Source organism: Barbus barbus (genome assembly GCF_936440315.1).
Source record: "Barbus barbus genome assembly, chromosome: 20".
NCBI lineage: Eukaryota > Metazoa > Chordata > Actinopteri > Cypriniformes > Cyprinidae > Barbus > Barbus barbus.
Window position 1 is genome coordinate 17,486,317 of NC_136748.1, and position 21,030 is coordinate 17,507,346.

A 21,030-nucleotide genomic window follows, 5' to 3' on the forward strand; every position below is an offset into this window, starting at 1 on the left:
ATTCTGAACACTGCTAAATTTACATGACTTTTTGTGGAGTGTAGGGAATATAAAAACATGTTTGTAAACGTTTCGTTTATTTTACATTATTTCTGAATGAAATGATCAAATGTGTCTTATACATTGACTTGTACACCAATGCAACTTATCTGTGTGTCATAAAGTGCTCATAAAAATAGGTAGAGATGGTACAAGAAAAGAACTGCCATGTATGTACAAGTATACATACAGTACAGGAGTGAGTGTCAATTTAGAATAAAAAAAAAAAAAAATCAAAGCTTAATTTGTCATAAACATATTATGCGGCCCCTCACTTAATGTGGAAAATTTGATGTGTTCCTCGAGTCAAAAAGTTTGCCCACCCCTGGAATAGACAATCAAACGAAGAAGGCGGTGACGTCAATGTGGCTGCTGAGCTCTCTGATTGGTCAGTGATGAACCTGAGCAGCCTTCAAGCGCTCACAGAGCAGCATCTCAGTCAGAGACAGTCAGCCAGAGAGTTTGAGTCAGTCACCTCACCAACACACAAAAGACACAGAAAGACGGCAAGCGAGAAAGAAAAGACGCATAGGGAATAAAAGACCAATTTTTTTATTTATCTGTGTTACAAGCTGCAAAAGAGGGAATGCCATCGATAAACATGAAATTGGAGATGTTGACGCTTATCGCCTGCGATGTAGACACGGAGGTGTTTACGTCCGACAAAATGCAGGTACTGCAAGTTTATCTATAAACAATTTAAAAAAAGAAAAAAAATAGTAAAGGCATGCTGTGTTTATGAACGGTCTGTGTCTGTGCGCGAGGAGCGCTTTCACTGCATGCGCGCGGTCTGTGTGGCGTTGCACGCCGCCGCCAGTTCATTGTTTCTCATCGCTGGAATTTTCTCAATGAATCCGCAGTTCACATTAACATTCTGCTGCATGCGCACCGATGGCGTCAATGCTCTGAACGACCTCGATGCGCCACCCGTCTGAATGGGATGAGGCAGCTGGTGTGCACACTTAAGTTGCATTACATTTAGGGATAGTTCAAACCATAAATGACAATTCTGTAAACATTTAATCACCTTCATGTTGTTCCAAACCCTGTATGACTTTCTTTTTATTTCTGTGGAGCAGAATGAGGGCCACTTTAATTGCATGCCCCAAAACTGTCAGTCCATGACATTATTCCTAACATTTGCCTTTTCATTTTTTGTGTGTGTGATCTATACCCTTAAAAAAATATTTTAGAATCTAGTGAGATCTGTCGTAGACTCAATTGCCCCTGCATACACATACTCACCTTTTCCTTTTGCAGGTATGTCAGAACTGCACGCATCCGTCTTACTGCGATAATCACTGATAAAGCTTATTTTGCCTTGTAATTGGTGATGCCGCTTTATTTTAAATTGCATTGAATATTTGTTAGAGTTCCTCATTTGAAATTAGTCCAAAAGTAGGGCACCCAGACTCACACTTTTATGCATTCCAGCATGAGCCAGTGCAGTTTTCTGCAGTGTGCAGCGTTGAAAATTCACAGATGCATTTTTATGTCAGGATTCATAGATTTAATATTTAAAATTTTATTATTATATATTTCTAGCAATAAAACAGTTTTTCTGTTACACCTTTAAACATTTGCCACACTTAAACAAGCTAAAAAATACACAAGTTTTTGCATGGAAATGCTTGATGTTTGTGACAGTTGCTCAAATGAGTGTCACAAGAAACAGGTGACACTAAAATTAAAAGACAAAAGTGCCAATAGGCATGTGGTGTCAAAGTGTCAAATCTAGTTTATGTGTTTTCCATGTTTGGTCAGTGTTTCTGTGCCATAAACTGCAAATAGAGAGGCAGGCAGTCAGAAAGACAGGTGTTTGCGGCTACTGCAGACTGCAGTGGCTCTGCTTTGCCTGCAGTGTGCTGCCCTGAGCGAGGAGCGAGGAACGACAGGAGAGAAATAAAGACAACTTAAGATTTATGAAGAAAGTCAGTGTCTGAAAATGTCAGTATGTGTGTATTGTTTCTAATCTGGGTTTTTGGCTCAGTTTGAGAACACAGGAGATTATAAAATGCAGCACGTGGGCTACAGTCACTGATTACACTGATCTCTGCACAGCAGCTTGGTTTTGTTTTTTACTTTTTCTTTTTTATCTGCCGCTTAAGGGTTTATTTATTTACTCTCTGCTCTGATTTTCTCACTGCAGGATGGGAGCATTGAAAATTCACTAGTTGTGTGTGTTTATATATATATATATATATATATATATATATATATATATATAAAATTTGATAAGGCAGCACATAATGAGTCATCTGAAGCTTGGTTTCTGATAGGGTACATGGTGCGTTTACATGATATTATGATGGATAGGTTCACATAGTCTGTTAACCTTTCATCAACATTTGTCAGACTTGTTAGTGGAGCAACTGGGATCCGAGCGCACTCACTGGAACAGGTGTGGCCTACAGTGTGCGTGTGTGTTCAGTGGAAAATGATGTGCCATGGAAAATATTCAGACATCAGCACATTCAATCTGAAGGTTATGGGCAGGACTTTCTACATTCACGCATAAGCACACACGTGCACATCCCCTCTAAATGGTTAACACATTGATGGCATGTTTGTTGAGGCCATAAACACATGACTTTTAAAGTCTGACCGGATTTTGGCTTGTTTGTATTTTACTTTGCACTGATTCCCATAAGAAGGAGTGAATGTCCATCAGGCATGATCAGTAGGCTCAATGTCCATAGCAGCTGTCAGATCTTGCCACCATTCAGTACACTTTATTTGTTTATACTGGCTTTTTAATTGATCTGCTTGTTATTGAATGGTGGTTGCATGATGGTCCGTGATCTAGGTTACACAGGATCTAGTGACACAGGAATTTAAGAGTTCTGGAGTGACAGCTCTACTCCACTTGCCTTTGAGCAAAGCATGAGAGACTTTTCTTACAATCGGTGTGCTGTAAATCCCTTTGCAAGAAACTCAAAGAACAGTTAGTGATGGTCAGTCTTTCAGCTGATGAGCTTTTTCAGCTTTGAATAAAAATTGTTTTATTAGCTGGAATAATTGGTCCAGTCTAGAAAAAGATCTCTCTAATATCTAGAGAAAAGGCTGAAGGCTAATAAATAGGTCAGTAACATGATGTTAATTTTATTTTGTCCTATCAGTGTCTTAAATACAATTAATCTATAATGAGCATATTGTTAATTGCTGAATTATAATTCATTTGGATATTTTCAGGAGGATAACATCAAGAAAAATGTCAGGGGGGATACAGCTATCCTGATATCATAATGAAGAAAAAAATGACTGATTAAAGAATGAAATTATTTCAAAGAAATGCTTATGAAAAATAATTACACTAAAATGTGTTTTGAAATAAATTTATTTCCTAATAAGTATAATACATTTACATATTTATGTTTAAAAAAAGTACCTAATTGTACTATTAGTATACTAAACTGGTGTACTTAAAGTCTGCTAAATTGGAACAACTAATTTTCAATAACTTTACTTGTGCATAAGTATTGCTGAAGTCCATATAAATATATACTTAAGTACCAGTATATTTGATTGTGCTAAAGTAGAACTATTGCAAGTATACTTAAAGTACACTTCAAATATATTGCATTTAAAAAACAATATTATTCAGAGATCATACAATCTTCGTCAATAGTAACATTAAAACTAATTTTAGGCTTAGTATTAAGAAATGTGCATTGTGCACATGTAGTACTCCAAATAAACTTTCATTATTATTTTTATATCAGTAAGTCTCAAGCGATATGTCAGTAAATGTTAATAGATTTGAACTATACTTGGTATGAAATAAATGTGTTTTATTATATTAGTTTTACTAGGGTAAGTAGTTTGGCTTAACTTTTGTATGTGTGTATGTAGAAATAATGAAAGAAACTGTAAAACAATTAAAACAGTTAAAATATTTGAAAAACGTTTGTGTAACAAATTGCCAACATGCAGTAAAAACGTAAAAGTAGGCCAATATGGGTGTATCAATGTCAATGAGTGCTTAAAATTTTAAGGCAACCAGTTTCAGCAGATTTTGTGTTTTCTCAACTTGTTGTTTTAAGTTTATACAACAAAAAGTTGAGAATCTCCTACAAAAGTAAGTTGAGAGAACTCAAAAATCTGCTGAAGCTGGTTCCCTTAAAATTTTAAGTTGGCTCAGCTTTTTTTATTTTTACAGTGAAGGCAAGGTTAATTTTATAAGAAGGCAAGGTTAATTCAGGCTGTGACATGTCATGTGTGACCCTCCAAAAATGTACCATGTGATGAATAATTCATGATTATATGAACTGTTAAAAACTCTGAAAATTGTGAAAATAATGATTAAGATACATACTCAAATGAGTTTATTCAAGGGATAGGAAAGAGGAAAATTTTTCTAAAATTTAGATTTTGATCAAACTATGGTCAAATGCTAATATTCTCAAATTGCTGAATAATTGCAAATGAATTGACAATGCAGATATCTCTGTCTAGAGTAGATGTCACAACAAATGGCACATTAGCTACTACAGTGAGTGACAGGTAAAACTGAAGGCAGCATAGGACTGAAGCATACCTGGATCAGGTTCTACTCAGGTAGGTAACAGGATCTGAGCTTTGGCAGGTGGGGAGGCTAAAGCCTGCAGCCTGAGATATAGCCCTGCAACAGCCGTGCTAGGACTGTATGTCTCTCTCTCACTCTTTCTCTCTCTCTTAACTCATCTTAGATGGATTGATAGATGGATGAAACAGAAAGATGGATGGAGGAGGGAGGTTAGATACATCTGTAACCCAAGAGCACAGGCAGAGCTCAGATGTCACTCTGAAAGGTCAAAGGCATTCGTAGGTAATGATGACGTTAGACAAAAGGCTGTTGGCCACCCACTTGTATCTGTTTTCCTGTGGGTCGGGTTACCATCCGACACAGCTTGCACATTCTAGTCCTAGCACTTCAGACAACCTCCCTGAATCCTCAGCGCTTGCGGATGATAGAGCCAGGAATAGACATCTACTGATGCGACAACCGTGTTGAATTATGTAACTTTGTGGTCAGAAAATCAAAGCTACATTCTGTAGGGTGGCACACAGTGTAATTGAATCTTCTACCAGAGTCTTAAGTTTTGTTATAAGTGTTGCTTAGATCAGGGTATCCGGATATCCATTTCAAAAACATTTATAATTTTACAAACATATTTTTTTAAATAATAATAATTAAAAATGTGAAATAAAAAATTTCAAGTAAATGCTGTTCTTTTGCATCTAATATTCATCAAGAAACTGTTGTCAACTTCAAAAATAAGACATTTTTCAAGAGCACCAAATCAGCATTTTAAAATTATTTCAAAAGGATCATGTGGCATGGAAGTCTAGAGTAGTGGCTTCTAAAAATTCAACTTTGTCACCATAGGACGAAATTACATTTAAAATGTATTTAAATATGAAAATATACAATTTAATATACAATTAATAATATTTATAAAATGTAAATATATATATATACAGTCATGACCAAAAATATCGGCACCCTTGGTAAATATGATCAAAGAAGGCTGTGAAAATTAATCTGCATTGTTAATCGTTTTGATCTTTTATTTAAAAAATTCACAAAGATCTAACTTTCCATTGGATAATAAGAATTAAAAATGGGGGGAAATGTCATTATGAAATAAATGTTTTTCTCAAATACATGTTGGACACTATTATTGGTACCCATAGAAATTCATATGAGTAAAATATATATGAAGTATATTCCCATTCATATTCACAATTTTGAGCACTCCAGGGTGATTATGAACATGAAATTATCCAGCCATGGCTTCCTGTTTCACAGAAATATAAATAGGAGGGAAAACAAAGCCCTAATTCCCTTAATCATCCATCACAATGAGAAAAACCAAAGAATATATTTCTGATGTGCAGCAAAAGATAATTGAGCTTCACAAATTAGTGAAGTGGCTTTAAGAAAAGAGCTAGAGTGGTGAAAATTCCCATTTCCACCATCAGGGCAATAATTAAGAATTTCCAATCAACAGAAAATGTTACGAAACTGCCTGGAAGAGGACATGTGTCTATATCGTCCTAATGCACGGTGAGAAGGAGAGTTTGAGTGGTTAAAGACTCTTCAAGGATCACAGCTGGAGAATTGCAGAAAATAGTTGAGTCTCAGGGTCAGAAAACCTTAAAACAAATAGCCAAACAGCACCTACATCACCACATGTTGTTTGGGAGGGTTTCAAGAAAAATTCTCCTAGCTCATCCAAAAACAAACTCCAGCATATTCAGTTATCAGACATGACTGGAACTTCAAATGGGACTGGCTTCTATGGTCAGATGAAACTAAAAAATGAGCTTTTTAGCAGCAAACACTCAAGATGGGTTTGGTGAACACAGGGATAAAAAGTACCCCATGTGTACAATGAAATATACTACTGTATTTTTAATGTTGTGGGCTTATATTTCTGCTGGAGGTCCTGGACATCTTGTTTAGACACATGACATCATGGATTCTATCAAATACCAACAGATAAAAAAAATCAACAAGTGACTGACTGTTAGAAATCTTATAATGGGCCATGTTTGGATCTTCCAACTGGACAATAATCCAAACACAAACCTCAAAAACAACACAAAAATGTGTCACTGAGTACAAAACCAAGCTTCTGCTATGGCCATTCCAGTCCTCTGACCTGAACCCTGTAGAAAATGAGTGAGGTGAACTGAAGAGAAGAAGCACCAACATGGAGCTGGGAATCTAAAGGGTCTGGAGAGATTCTGGATGAAGGAATAGTCTCTGATCTTTTGTCAGGTGTTCTCTAACCTCATCAGGCATTATAGGAGAAAATGTAGAGCTGTTAAACTGGCAGATGGAGGTTTCAAAAAGTATTGAATAAAAGGGTGCCGTTAACTGTGGCCAATGTGTATTAGAGAAAAACATTTATTTCATAATGATATTTCCCCCATTTGAAATTCTTATTATCCAGTGAAAGGCTAGATTTTTGTGAATTTTTTAAATAAAAGATCAAAATGATTAACAATGCAGATTCATTTTCACAGCCTTCTTTGGTTACAGCATGTGTAGGGCTCATGGATAGTAGAAGGTCTTTGGAGACACTTTTAATGGTGGATCTGTGAAGGTGCAGACTGGTCAATGCCCATGATGCCCATGATGGCCTTTGTCCACAGACAAAAGCTCCTAGAATTAGCACACAAGCAACAGAACTGGAGCAGTGGAAGAAGGATGTCAGGTCTGATGAGTCCCCTTTTCTTTTACATTGGTATACTTGGATGTAATGGCACCAGGATACACTACAGGAAGATGACAAGCTAGTGGAGGAATTGTGATGATCTGGGCAATGTTCTAATGGGAAACCCTTTTTCTGGCCATTCATGTGGACGTCAGTTTGACACAAGCCACCTACCTCAACTTCATCACAGACCAGGTACACCATTTATTACAATGGTACTCCCTGATGGCAGTAGCCTCGTTCAGTAATTTTTCAGGAATGGTTTAAAGATACATAATGAGGAGTTCAAGGTGTTGTCCTGAATACTCAAAATACTTCATAAATTAATCTGATTGAGAATCTATGGGATGTGCTGGAACAAACCAGTCCAATCCATGGAGGCTCAACCTCCCAGCTTAAAGCTGCAGTCCGTAACTTTTTTGTGTTCAAAATTTATATAATAAACGAGTACAACATGAATCCATTTTCCAAACCGTGTTTTTGGCTTGTCCTGAATCACAGGACGCCTATAATAACTGTTTATATTCTGACTATTTTGGACTGGTTCGGGTAGGTACCACTGTGGAGTAGCCCAGTGCCTGCGTGATTCATCATAGACATAAACAGAGAGAAGCAGCTCCTGCTACAGTGTTCTTCCTCAAGATGCACACAATTCTGTTTATTAACCGCTAGAGCGCCAAAAGTTATGGACTGCAGCTTTAAAGGGATAGTTCACTCAAAAATAAAAATTTGTGTCGGGTCCAAACCTGTAAGACCTTCATTCATCTGCGGAACACAAATTAAGATATTTTTGATGAAATCCGAGAGCTTTCTGACCCTGCATAGACAGATAATGGCGGAGGATGGTGATGTGGAAGTGAAGAATTGTTGAATAAAGTCATTATTTCAATTTTATTTGATTTCATCAAAATATTTTAATTTGCGTTCTGAACATGAATGAAGGTCTTACGTGTTTGGAACGACATGAGGGCGAGTAATTAATGACAGAATTTTCATTTTTTGGTGAACTATCCCTTTAAGGACATGAAGGATCTGCTGTTAATGTCTTGGTGCCAGATACTACAAGACACCTTCAGGGTTCTTGTAGAGTCCATGACTTGGCATGCCAGTGTTGTTTTGGTAGCACAAGGTGGATCATCGCAAAAATAAGGGCTAGACAAGCATTTCACATCAGAGCACCCCTATCAGATACCATTCTATAAATATCTTAATTGAATTCCATATTATAAAACTGCACTGGACATCAGAAAATCAAGAAATCAGTCTGTTTAGTCAACAGAGGCTTTTCCAGATATCAGAAATTCCCATAACGGCATAGAATTCTGGGATGGATATCACTGTGCCCATTTCTGAGCTCTGGAAAATTCCCTGGGGCTTTTTCATCAGGTCTGTCAATTGGATTTGTTCCCTACCATTGATTCTAGTATAAAAACCACAACAGACCTGAGCGATGGCACCAATTCCACCAGAGCCAATCAGGGTGACAGCATTTGTTGTTGTTGTTTAACTCTGCGCTGATAACGCTGAGGGAAAACACTGACCTCTGCATTTACAGCTCTTGTGATGAATCGCTTCTGCCACTTACAGAGATTTCCTTTCACAGAAGGTCAGGGATCAGCTTCTTTTGTGCAAAACTGTTTTGTGCCTGACGAGTTGGCACCTCCGCTGCTTGGATGAATGACTCCTGTGTGACATTATGATAACATTTAGATTTTGTGTTCTGGGTTGGTCCTCCTGTTTCCAGACTCTGTTTTGGACAAAGACTTGATTTAAGGCAGCAAAAGTTCACTCATTATTTACTGACAGGCCGAACAATGAGCAACTGAATTACAGGAAACCAGATGTGATATGGTCTTTATGGGGACATGTTATAAAATTTGTGCGTCTGTCGAGTTGTGTGAATATGCTTTTGTCTATATTTAGGAATTTGTAGTTGTAACAGTGTTTCTTTGAATCTTCTCCAGTCTGTATTACCCAAGGGCTTTTTGATTGGCGGCTAGTCGTCAGGGTAGTGTAACAGCAGAAGGGTAATTAAAAACATCTCCCACTCATTTAACGGATTAATCTTCTTAATTATTTATGGTTCTATTCTCAGCCCAAAATCATGCTAGCGTCCCAGTGCACCATACGCCCCAGATTCTTGGGTCATACTCACTTTTTAATGGCTTTCTGTATTGACTACATGTGTGGAGCTTGTCCTAAAGTCACTTTCTGAGGAGACTGTAGTATGAGGACAAGAAGATAAGTATACTCTGAGCCGTGTAGTGTATGGGACTGGTGATCAAATACTCATGATATATTCACAATAATTTATCTGATGATATTTATTTAGGCAGCATTGCAAATATGCAGTCTTTTATATAGTATTTGCATTAAAATCTTTATAAAATGTTGCTGTTTATCGTTATGTACTACTATATGGGTGAAAATATAATTCTTCTTGTTTAGTGTAAAACAGTATGGAAAACATGGCTTAATTGAAGTTTTTAAACTATTTTTTTGTGTTTTATTCAAATTTTTTAATCCACTTTGCAACAGTAGCTGTTTGACTGAAAAAAATGCTTTCTGCGTTTAGAAAAAAAAATCAGTTACCATCTCAGTAATTATATTATTAATATTCAGTGCTAAAACTATACTGCAATACAACATTTCTTAAAGCTGCAGTCCGTAACTTTTTTGTTAAAAATGATCCGAAATCAATATTTGAGCAAGTACATAACCAGCCACTGTTCAAAACTATCACCTTACTTTAGCCCGATTCATAACGGTCCTGGTCAGCAATTGTGAGAACCTACCAACAGCGGTCCAAAGAGGGATAAACCGCAAATTGGTTATCACATGTGAGGATCCTGCAGGCGGCAGATCGTTTAGCCTTTTCTCACAGCAGCTAGAATAATTAAATGTATCATTTTGATGGTGGATTGTAATCCAGAAAGGATTATGTGTTTATGAAACACATGTGAATGAAATTAAATTATATTACAGTTTTAAATGTGCTCCTGATTACACATAGCCTAGGACTACACAAGATTTGTATTTTAAAGAATACCAATTCGAAGGGAGCAAAATTAGCTTTTTGTGTTAAAAGAATTTCTTAAAATGAAATTTGAATGGCATGACAAGATTAGACTGTACAGAAATTGAAATCGACACGCTAATACACACTATACTCATAGTCACGCAATGCTGATGTTGTTAACATTAATCATTTGAGAATAAAGTAAAACAATAATAATAATTTGCATGGTTTGATGTGATATGAGCTATTCGATCGTTAGATTTAATCACCATTAGTAGCGCGATTTAATATAATGCTTTTTTCCTCAGTGGGCCAGAACAAGCGTGACAGACTTGTTACTTGTTCAGATGACGGTGAAAATTCTTATTTGGATGATATATCCAAGACGTAGACTAGAATCTGTGATGGCGAAGTACAGTAAACATCCACACCGGTGCGGTGACTGACAGCAACACATTCACCTCAAAACATTAGATTCGTCTGCGCTGGAGCTGTGCCAGAGCACATCCCACGCAAGGAAGATAATTCCGCAAGCAGCTGCAATTGCTGGTTTTCAAACAGAGATGGCAACAAAGAGGCAAAACTTACAGGCTGCAGCTTTAATATATTTATAAAGTTTTTGAGAATTATAAAGATAGTAGGACTGAACTCATTGGTACATCGGACAAAAATCAGTTGCATTACAGTTTTTCATGCATATGTTGTATTTGAAACTGCTCAATTGTTCACTGTTTCACCATTCGTTAGTGAATGGAACATAAGCAGAAATAAGTGAATCCATTAATCTAGACACAACTGTACTTTGCGTTTGACAGACCGAAAAAATGAATGTGTTTTGGAAACAATTCAGTCGATTACAGTCAGATGCACCACACATATTGTACTCTGCTCAACCGGTCTCTACTGACTCTCTCAAACGATTCTCTCAGTCTAATTCTCTGTGAGTTTCTCTGGCACTTCTTTTTAGAGGCTTTTTATTTTGAGCGTCACCTCTCTAAATCTCTCTGTGAATCTCTCTACCTGTCCATGACTCTTTGTCTGACTCTTTTTGTTTTGGGATTTTCTGTCCCAAGTCTGTTTAAATCCCATAGTCTTTCTGAAATACTTTTTACAGAGTTCACAGATGGACTGTCCTGGACTAATGCTTGACTGAAGAATTTGAATGCTTGACCTCACTAGCCAGACGTGTTTCCACAGAGGAACAGAAGCCTCTCCAAATATTTCATAAAAAATGTCTACAGGATAGTGTGAACTAATATGAAGTTTTTGTTTTGCTGTCATTAGGTTGCATTCAAATAAAAAAGCTAAATTAATAAATTATTTAGATGGTTATTTTAATGAAGTGATACAAAAGAAGAGCTTTACAAAAGTTTTTTTTTTGTTTTTTTTTCCAGATTGTGGTTTTCCATCAGTAGTTGTAAATATTTCTCTCTGCCCTCCATTAAAGCTGACCACAATGATCTCATGTGTCGCCACCTGTTGATGCTTTCCAAGCAGGTAAAAGGTGTATAATACATGTGATTGGCAGAGGTGTGAAGTGAGCCAACACACACACCTGTGCTGTTACATAACGGAGTTACACAGGCCTTACATCAGACCAATGTCTTGAACACTTATCTGCGATGCTGCTTTGAAAAGGGGCCTGTTTCCTGCCTGTGAAATGTTGGTTTCTGGTTATTAGCATTTGTTTACTGGATGCTGATGTGATCTTTGAAGTTTCGCTGTAGTGTCTATCCAGCAACACATTGAGAGAGAAAACCGCCACTCTCCTCTTTTGATGCTGGGCCATCGTAATAGATACAATAATATATTTAAGTATTTTATACATAATTTCTTAAAGAAATTGCATTAGAGATGCACAACATATCAAGACCATACAAAATAAATAGTTATTTAATTTAATCAAGTAATTCTGTTAAATATAATTTTGTAAAATTCAAAATAATTATCTATTGTTCATACTGTACATTTGAATTTAGCTTTTACTGATTATTTTTTATTTCTTTTGTCAAAGTATTATCTAATTTTAATACCAACCATAGCATGAAAATAATTATCTTCTTATCTGTATTGGCCAGAATTGTAATATTATGCACCCTTAGCATCAATACTTTTATCAGTATTTATTTTCATATTATATATATTGTTAATTTCAATTCATTTATGCATGTATGCATTCATATTTTACAGTTCATATAATGTAGAAGCAGGTCATCATGGTATGTGTCCTTATCTCCAAGAATCTGATTTGAGCGTCACTAAACTTAAACTACTTTGCACAGGTCAGCGTGTTAATCTTTAATATGCTTCATTCGTCATTAAAGGAATAGTTCATCTAGAAACTAAGTCATTTATTCACCCTTGTGTTGGTCCAAACCTGTATACTGGCATTTTTAGTGACCAGGGGCTGCCAAGCTCTAAAACGATATAAAAGAACACAATAAAATTAGTCTATACACTACATTCAGCCTTCTTAGCTAGCTTAACCTATGAAATATCCACATTAAACAAGTTTCACTACATTTTATGCAGATTGACGAGCTTAATCAGATGAGACTTGCTGGTGAACAGCATGGCTACTCGCATTAAAATCATGGTATTTGTTAGCTGGTGTTTATTTTACATGCCACACACACTCTCCCTTACACACACAACCACACAAACACACAAAGTGCTGGCGTGTCATGAAGGCGGATGTCCACTCCTTCCACCCAGGTAGTGTGTAAGTCTACACCGCTTGCAGGAAACACTCAGTGCTGCGCATGAATTAGTGATTGGCACATCCCCTCTTGTTACACAGTGTCTGAGTTCAAAACAAACCTCTATGTGTGGGAACACAAATCCTGAAATGCAAACATAAACTTGGACAACAAAAATTATCATTATTATTATTATTTAAATATGAAATTTATTCAAATGACAGTTTTATTCATAGCAATTAAAAGGGATAGAGAAATAATAGAATTTATATCAAAACTTATCAAACAACACGCTTATATCTTAAACAACAGTTAATAGGCCTAGTCAGTACAGTGAATATGGACATTGAGTGGGGTAAATCTAGAAGTTGTTCTAGTGTCCTTGAATGAACCTTTTGTTTTATTTTCTTCCTGTCACTGTTCTCACTGTACTTGCTCCATCAGCACAATAAAGGTCACTCTTCATATTTCACCTGCCTCCTTCTGTTCAAAACCGTCTAAATCAGCACTGATGGGTCCTGTACTGTGCTTCTAGGGCACAGGAGTTGCTAGTTTTATAATAACACAAATGCTAAAAACATCAGCAGAATCATGAAATTACACTGCAAAAGTTTACAGCAAACATGAAGTTATTTAATGGAGAACTGAAGCAGTTCTGAATTGTTTTGTTTGAATTCTCCTCAGGAGCGGTTTGAGGCTCTGTTCAGGATCTATGATGATCAGACGTCCTTCCAGATGTTCAAGAGTTTCAGAAGAGTTCGGATCAGCTTTAGCACTCCAGAGGCTGCTGCACGCGCACGCATCGAGCTCCATGAATCCGATTTCAACGGCACGAAACTAAAACTGTACTTCGCACAGGTCAGTGCTTTAATCTTTATTATGTTTCATTCTATATTAAAGGGATAGTTCATACAGAAATCAAAATTCTGTCTTCATTTTATTCACCCTCATGTTGTTCCAAGCCTGTATGCAGGAGCTGTCAAACTCCAAAACAACACAATAGAACATCATACAATTAGTCCATGTGACTTAGACACTATATTCAAATGCTATAAAGATATATTTCCAAACAGACTGAAATATGCAATTCTGTTCAAAAATTTGGTGTCTGCAAGAATGAATCTTTTTGAAAGAAGGTTGAATTTATTTGATCCAAAATACAATAAGAAAAGTGATATTGTGAAAATGTCTATATTAATATATTTTAAAATGTTATTTATTACTGCAGTCTTCAGTGTAACAGGATCCTTCAGAAATTATAATATGCTGTTTGAATTACTAGCATGCTGATTTGTTGCTCAAGAAACATTTCTTCTTATCAGTGTTGAAAACAGTTGTTTTCAGGATTCTTTGATGAATAGAAAGTAGAAAGAAAGAGACAACGGTTATTTGAAATGAATTTTTTGTAATATTGTAAATGTCTTTAATGTTACTTTTGATAGATTTAATGCATACAATCTAAATAAAAGTATTTCTTTAAAAAAAATACACAAAACTTTTAAACAGCAATGTAAGTCTTTATTCATTCTTATTCATTTTTTTTCATTTACTACAAAGGTAGATTTTTTTAAATATGTTTATTGGAGCATTTTCAAATTTAACATTTAAAAATAGCCAAAAACAAATACATACAAAAAGAAAAAAAAGATCATTATACCATGTTCTTTTACTTAAATTTAATTTGTTGCTACACCAGATGTGCATAGCAGGGCATAGCAAATTTATACCCACGGTAACATTATGAATCAAGCAGGGTTCATGAGGCGTTTGATTCATTTAACACATTGTCTTTGACAATTATAGGACAATTATAGGAAGCAACATGAGCTGAGATCTGAGGACTCTCAGTGTAACGTTAGCAGGAGACCAGAGGAGAGTTTAGTTCTTTATTTCTCCTCTCAGAAGTCTGTCAGCTGGGGATAGTCCAAGAACACACAGTTCTCAGCGCAGTAACACACTCACACTGGAGATTTTTGTGTGTGAATAATCATCATTGCTATTAATTATGTGAAATCAGACAGACAATTATATTTCTAGAATCATTATGTAGTAAATGTGCTCCATGTGTTTTATTCAGAACACAGAAAGAGTGAAGCAAATGATCCTCAAAATGATTCAGTGTATTTGTGTGCTGCTGTGTGGGGGATATGATCTAGGACACAGTGTGTATTTAGAACAGTAAAAGAATATCCTGTTTTATTCAGAGAGATGTAACTATGGTGAGAGTATTCGTTCAAATCAATTAGATCTGGTCCTGAACTGTGCTATATTTAGCTTAGAGGATGTATTTAATTTAAAAGGAGTGCCAGAGTAATTTTTTCTTGTACTGTTTAGTCTTGTTTTGCGCTTTACCACCCCGTCTTTTTTCTCTCTGGCCACAGGTGCAGAATTCAGGGGATGACGTGGACAAGACATACCTTGCCCCACCTCAACCTGTCAAGCAGTTCCTCATCTCTCCACCTACATCCCCACCTGTGGAATGGAGCCAGAATGAAGATGCCACACCTGTGATCAACTACGACCTGCTGTGTGCAGTGGCCAAACTGGGACCAGGTACAAAACACACACACACACAATCAGCATACAAGCATATGCTACTTACTTCCACACATGCAAACAAGCTGTGCTGAGTGTAAGTGTGTGTAACCATCTGGACCAAATGTCTGTGTCCTCACTGACTCAAACACTCTTTTTTACACCAATAATGGATATACACTTGTGAAGTTCTGCAGATAGATAAAGTGCCTTAGAATGTATAAACCTTAAAATGTACATTTCTGTAAGGCACTGCATGCAATGAATCCAGGATATGTAGTGGTTAACTGAGAAATTATCCATAAGAATTTTTTATGTATTTAAAAGAAATGTTTTATACACATCAAGGCTACATATATTGAATATGGTAAAAAACAGCGATATAGTCAAATACTATTACAATTCAAAATAACTGTATTATATTTTTATATATGTTCAAATTTAATGTTAAAATGCCTTTATTTGAAATAAGAAAGTAACAATATAAAAGTCTTTACTGTGATCAGTTTAATTTGTCCTTATTGAATAGTATCAACCTTACTTTCGTTTTGATCGGTAGTGTAGGTCAGCACTAGTTGTATTTAATATTTATTCATGATTCCATGAAAGTTATTATACAGTGTTACTGAGGAAATGAAGCATTTTATATGAGGGGGTCCCTGAATTGGAAAATGCTGACAATCCCTGATCAAATTCAATGGCAGATACATTTTTTTTTAAACATTTTTATTTATGATTTTTATATTTTTACAGAGCATCCCCATCACCAACATTCAAATCCCTAACAGATGAGGGGGATAAAAAAAGGATACTTTTTCTTTGCGGAGGAAACATTTGTACATCAACTCACAAGAGCAAGTCACATCAACGTTACATTAATATTATACATTAGTTGGCCAATCCTAAATTACATATCTAAATAGTTTGTAATACTTTTCCACCTTTGCAAAAAAATATCCATCTTTATTTGTAGACATGCAGTCATTTTTTCCATTATATAAACCTGTTTCAGTCTCTGAGTCCATTGAACCAAACTTGGAGAACCTTCTTCCTTCCAATGTACTGTTATCATTTTTTTATCTTTTTTTTTTAGCTATCAATAACAATATCCGTAGTACATATCTTTTTTCTTCATTGTACATTTTTTAGGCAACGCTCCCAATAAACACACCACTGGATCTAGAGGTATTTCTACCTCTAGTATCTTGGCTATTTTTTTTTTTTTTTTACATTTTTCCCAAATTCTTGAATCTTTGGGCAATTCCAAAAAATGTGAGTATGGTCTCCTATTTTATCACATTTTCTCCAACACAATGCTACAGATGGATCTTTTATATATGTAGAAATCACATAAGGTGTATTAAAATATCTAATTTTTACTTTCCAATAAAATTCTTTCCATAATTGACTATTAATTCCGGCATATACATTTTTTAATGTGACTTTAGTGTTCAAATAATTTTTGGTACCACATTTCCAGATCCCATTCCTCCATCTTCTTCACCATCTCCTGATATCCCTCTACTATATTATGAATTAAAATGGCAAGAAGGCTAAAATTATATTACAAGGATGCTGTATTGTAAAAGACAAAATATATGTATCAACTAATGTATTAATGTGTGGTTGGTGATCAAAAAATGTGTTTAAAAACTGAACTGTTGAAAACAGAAATGGACTGTTAAACAGATAGATGTTCCTCTTTATGTGTGCTGTGTCTGCGCCCCCTGCTGGTACATATCACAACACACACACACACACACACACACTCTGACTTCCTGCCAGACAAACCTCTTATCACCTCTTATTGGTTGGCTTGTTACTATAGCAACACTCATTCTGCTTCTCAGTGTTTGTGTGTTCTATGGTGGTGCTTCTATTACTTAATCTTGGGGAGGTAAAATATATCTTTTTACTTACAATTGTAATCTTTTAATGGCTTTTAAATTGGTTAGTGAGAAGACATTTATCTATAAAATGTCCACCCGATGCGGAAAGATGGCAAAAATTACTTTGTTAACACAAAATGTTTTGGGCTCCATTCTTCATATCTGGATTATTGAGTTTTCTCATTTTAATTGTTGATGATATGACATAATACTCTTATTCCGCTCTTCAGTAAGAGTTGTTGTTGTAGCAACAAGCCCATAAAATCAAACATGCTTAGTATTAGGCTATGCTTATTTAATGTAAACAGGATCAGATCACTAAGAAGGTGAAGGTCTGTCCCAGTGGCTGTTCTTAGAGGAGCACCATGTTGAACTAGATGAAATATATACATATATATATATATATATATATATATATATATATATATATATATATATATATATATATATATATATATATATATATATATGTGTGTGTGTGTGTGTGTGTGTGTGTGTGTGTATGCCACTAGTCAAACCTGCTGCTTTTAAAAAAAAAAGGCTATATTATTATTGTTGTTGTTGTTGTTATTAATGTTGATTATGATAATAATAAGGATAGATAGATACATAGATAGATAGTCTTAGAATAACAGTGTTGAACTAGAGGCAAAAATAATTTTTGTATAGTCTTATTAATAATAGATTTATTAGAATTATTTAGCCTGAGAAGAGCACCATGTTGAACTAGAGACACAAATAATTTTGTATAACATTATTATTAGTATTAATCACAGACCATTTTGTTAATTGATAGGCACCTGTGGTTTTACGGTTTAATTTACCTCATAATTTACATTAGCTGTACAGTTCCTCATGGGAAAACTCTTGTTCTTGGGTAGTTCTCGCTTAACAGCTTTTGCGATTGTTGTCAGTATATCATAGGTCAACATTTAGTTCCATAGACAATGCAAGCATGACGGATGTAGAATGTCCGGGAATGTATTTGCACTAGACTTTTCATGAAAGTTAAAAATGTCCTATATCCACAGAATGGCTTTCTTCAATGATCAAGGCATTCATAGCTAACTTCATGTTTTTTTAGTACATCCATTTTTTTCAAAAGGTGTTCATCTTTTATGTGTCCCCCTAGGTGAGAAGTACGAGCTGCACGCGGGTACAGAGTCCACTCCTAGCGTGGTGGTCCACGTGTGTGAGAGCGATACTGAGGAAGAGGAAGAAGCCCGGCCTAAAGCCAAGATTGTCCAGACCAGACGCCCCGACGGTCCCCCGAAAGTCTACAACTAAAACCTTTGGCACATTTCACACGTTTTTCTCTCTCTGTGTCTCTTTCTCTCATCCAGGGAAAGGCACGGTTTATTTCAATAACAAAAAAAGCTAAACTAAGAACCGGATGGATGTGGAGGGGTGCTCCGTGCACAGGTGACGTGTGGTGTTCTGAACTGGACTCGTGGACTGAACACACTGTCTCACTGCTGCCTCATGGGACAGCCAGGGGGGGCGATGAGCTTGCGACCCCCCCCTCTCACAATCATAGCACTTTCATTCCCTCATTTAGAGTCTTTGTACTGTAGCATTGACGAGCAGTAATTGTATTTAACAGTCGTAGAAGTAGGTTACATGTAAACTTTGTTACTGTTTGTCACTTTGATTGATTATCAAAGAAAATAACGCTTTAAAAAAAAGGAAGCAGACCCATTCTGCTTTCTCCGGTTCTCTCTCGACAGCCGTGTCTGCATTCATCTTCATATCAGTCAGGCTGGCACACCTGCAGAGGTGGCGCGGCTCGCTGGGATTGTGACCCATGTGTGTATTTATGCCTGTTCATACCATGCTAGTATGAGATGACAAGTTGTTTAATGCAAATGGTAAGAACGAAGTTGTCGATTGAAGTGTTTCTGTAATGTCGGTTATGATGAGAGGGTGTTTACTAAGTTAGATGTGTATTATTCTTACTGTGTATTTGATACCACACATTTTTGCATGCTGACTGGCGTTTTTTATACTCTATGTTATAGCAACTTTAGCATATCTGATCGCTGTCTTTCAGAGTGATTGGCTTTGGAAAGTGAAGAAACAGTTGTCAGGTTTAAAGTTCGATATTTTGTATTTGTATAGTGCATCATTCACTTGCAGGCCAGTTAAACAATTAGGGAAAAGCACATGGTTTGGGTCTTAGGTTTACACCGTGATTCTGTACCACTTGCATTGTTTAGCACTGACAATGTTTGGTTTTTCATATCTTCATAAATTTATTGAATATACATTGACATGCTCAAGTTTTGAAATGAAAATCAATGTGCTGAGTGACTTGATAATGATACTGTCATATCAATGTTAATTGTTAAGTTGTGCATTTTGCAATGACAGATCAAATCATATACTGTAAAGGGATAGTACACCGAAATTTAAAGTTCTGCTATCATTTACTCCAAACCTGTATGACTTTCTTTCTTCTGTGGAACTATCCCAGTTCTTTTGTGTCTTGTAATTTTTTTTCCAGTTTATAAACCTCCACTGTGTTAATTCATACCAAAAAGGTAAAAATAGATGAAAATGGATGGATGAAAATGTCATTTTAAGATACTTGTTTTAGTAATAATGTGCAGTCAGTGAAGTAGAATGTCACGATTGACCAACCAGATCGAGGATTGCAGAGAGGCTAAGGATGGTAAAGATGGCGGTTAAATTAGCCTTATAAAAAGTCACATTTTAGTCAAAACAATAATTTAAAAAAAGAAAGAAAATTCAGTTAAGTATTGAGTGATATTTAGTCATATTTTGAAATGCAATGAAAAAGAATTAATGCGAACAAATAACTGTGAAATTCATGTGACTTTATAAATTGCCTTGCTCCCTTGCTTTCAAGTGTTTTGTTTAAAAGCCAATCCTTCAGTGACGAAGGACTCCTTTAGCAAATAACTTAATAAAGAAATCAGAATTGAACTTTTTATTTTGTACTTCTGCATGCTGTGACTTTTCCATTTGTATCTCACTCTGAATGCAGCCCTTTTTTCCTGCCTGTTTCATCCTGTTGTGTTTCAGTCAAAACAGGGGTGAGAAAAGCTCTTTGAGTTATTGATAACCAGCATGAACAAATGTTTTGGACTCTTTGAGTTTTGTGTGTTAACCTTTAAGACAAAAGGAAGAAGTGAAGTATATGAACACAAGAAGCAAATTTGTACCGAGTTGTAAGATAATCCTATCATTGGCAGCATAATGTATTGATATTTTTTACTGTCTTTAAGGCTGTTGTTGCAGTTGCTTCGTATCAGTAAAATTATCTTGTACTTTCTTTTCTTTTTTATAAGGATGTCTACAGATAGTCAGTTCTGTCACCGTTGCTGTTCTGTTTGGATATAGATACTGTCTAGTACTTTAACTGTAGTTCATAACCCGTGAACATAAAGCAATAATTTACAGTTATATGTCTGTGTCCCGTATGGAATGTTTTTTTTTTTTGCAGAGCTCTTCTCTGACTCTTAGCTTAGTTTTGTTTGTGTAAATATGATTGTTATTTGTTTCTCATTGGCATATAAATATATAAATAAAGATATAAAGAACTGATTCTTAAAAAAAAGATGTTGTAATGTGTTTATTTCACCCAAGTAGTCAAGTACCTCCCAGGGTGACAGAAAAGTTTG

At 35.8% G+C, this 21,030-nt stretch overlaps 1 pseudogene across 1 annotated transcript in view; it reads left to right on the top strand.

The window, feature by feature from the left end:
* The window catches only part of LOC306886623 (calcipressin-3-like), a 28,943-nt pseudogene extending 7,985 nt beyond the window's left edge, over window positions 1-20,958 (top strand). The window contains exons 2-5 of the transcript XR_013785945.1: window positions 612-712; window positions 13,647-13,820; window positions 15,344-15,515; window positions 18,519-20,958. The product of XR_013785945.1 is annotated as a calcipressin-3-like (transcript). The remainder of the gene's footprint in view (window positions 1-611; window positions 713-13,646; window positions 13,821-15,343; window positions 15,516-18,518) is intronic.
* The last annotated feature ends 72 nt before the right edge of the window (window positions 20,959-21,030 follow it).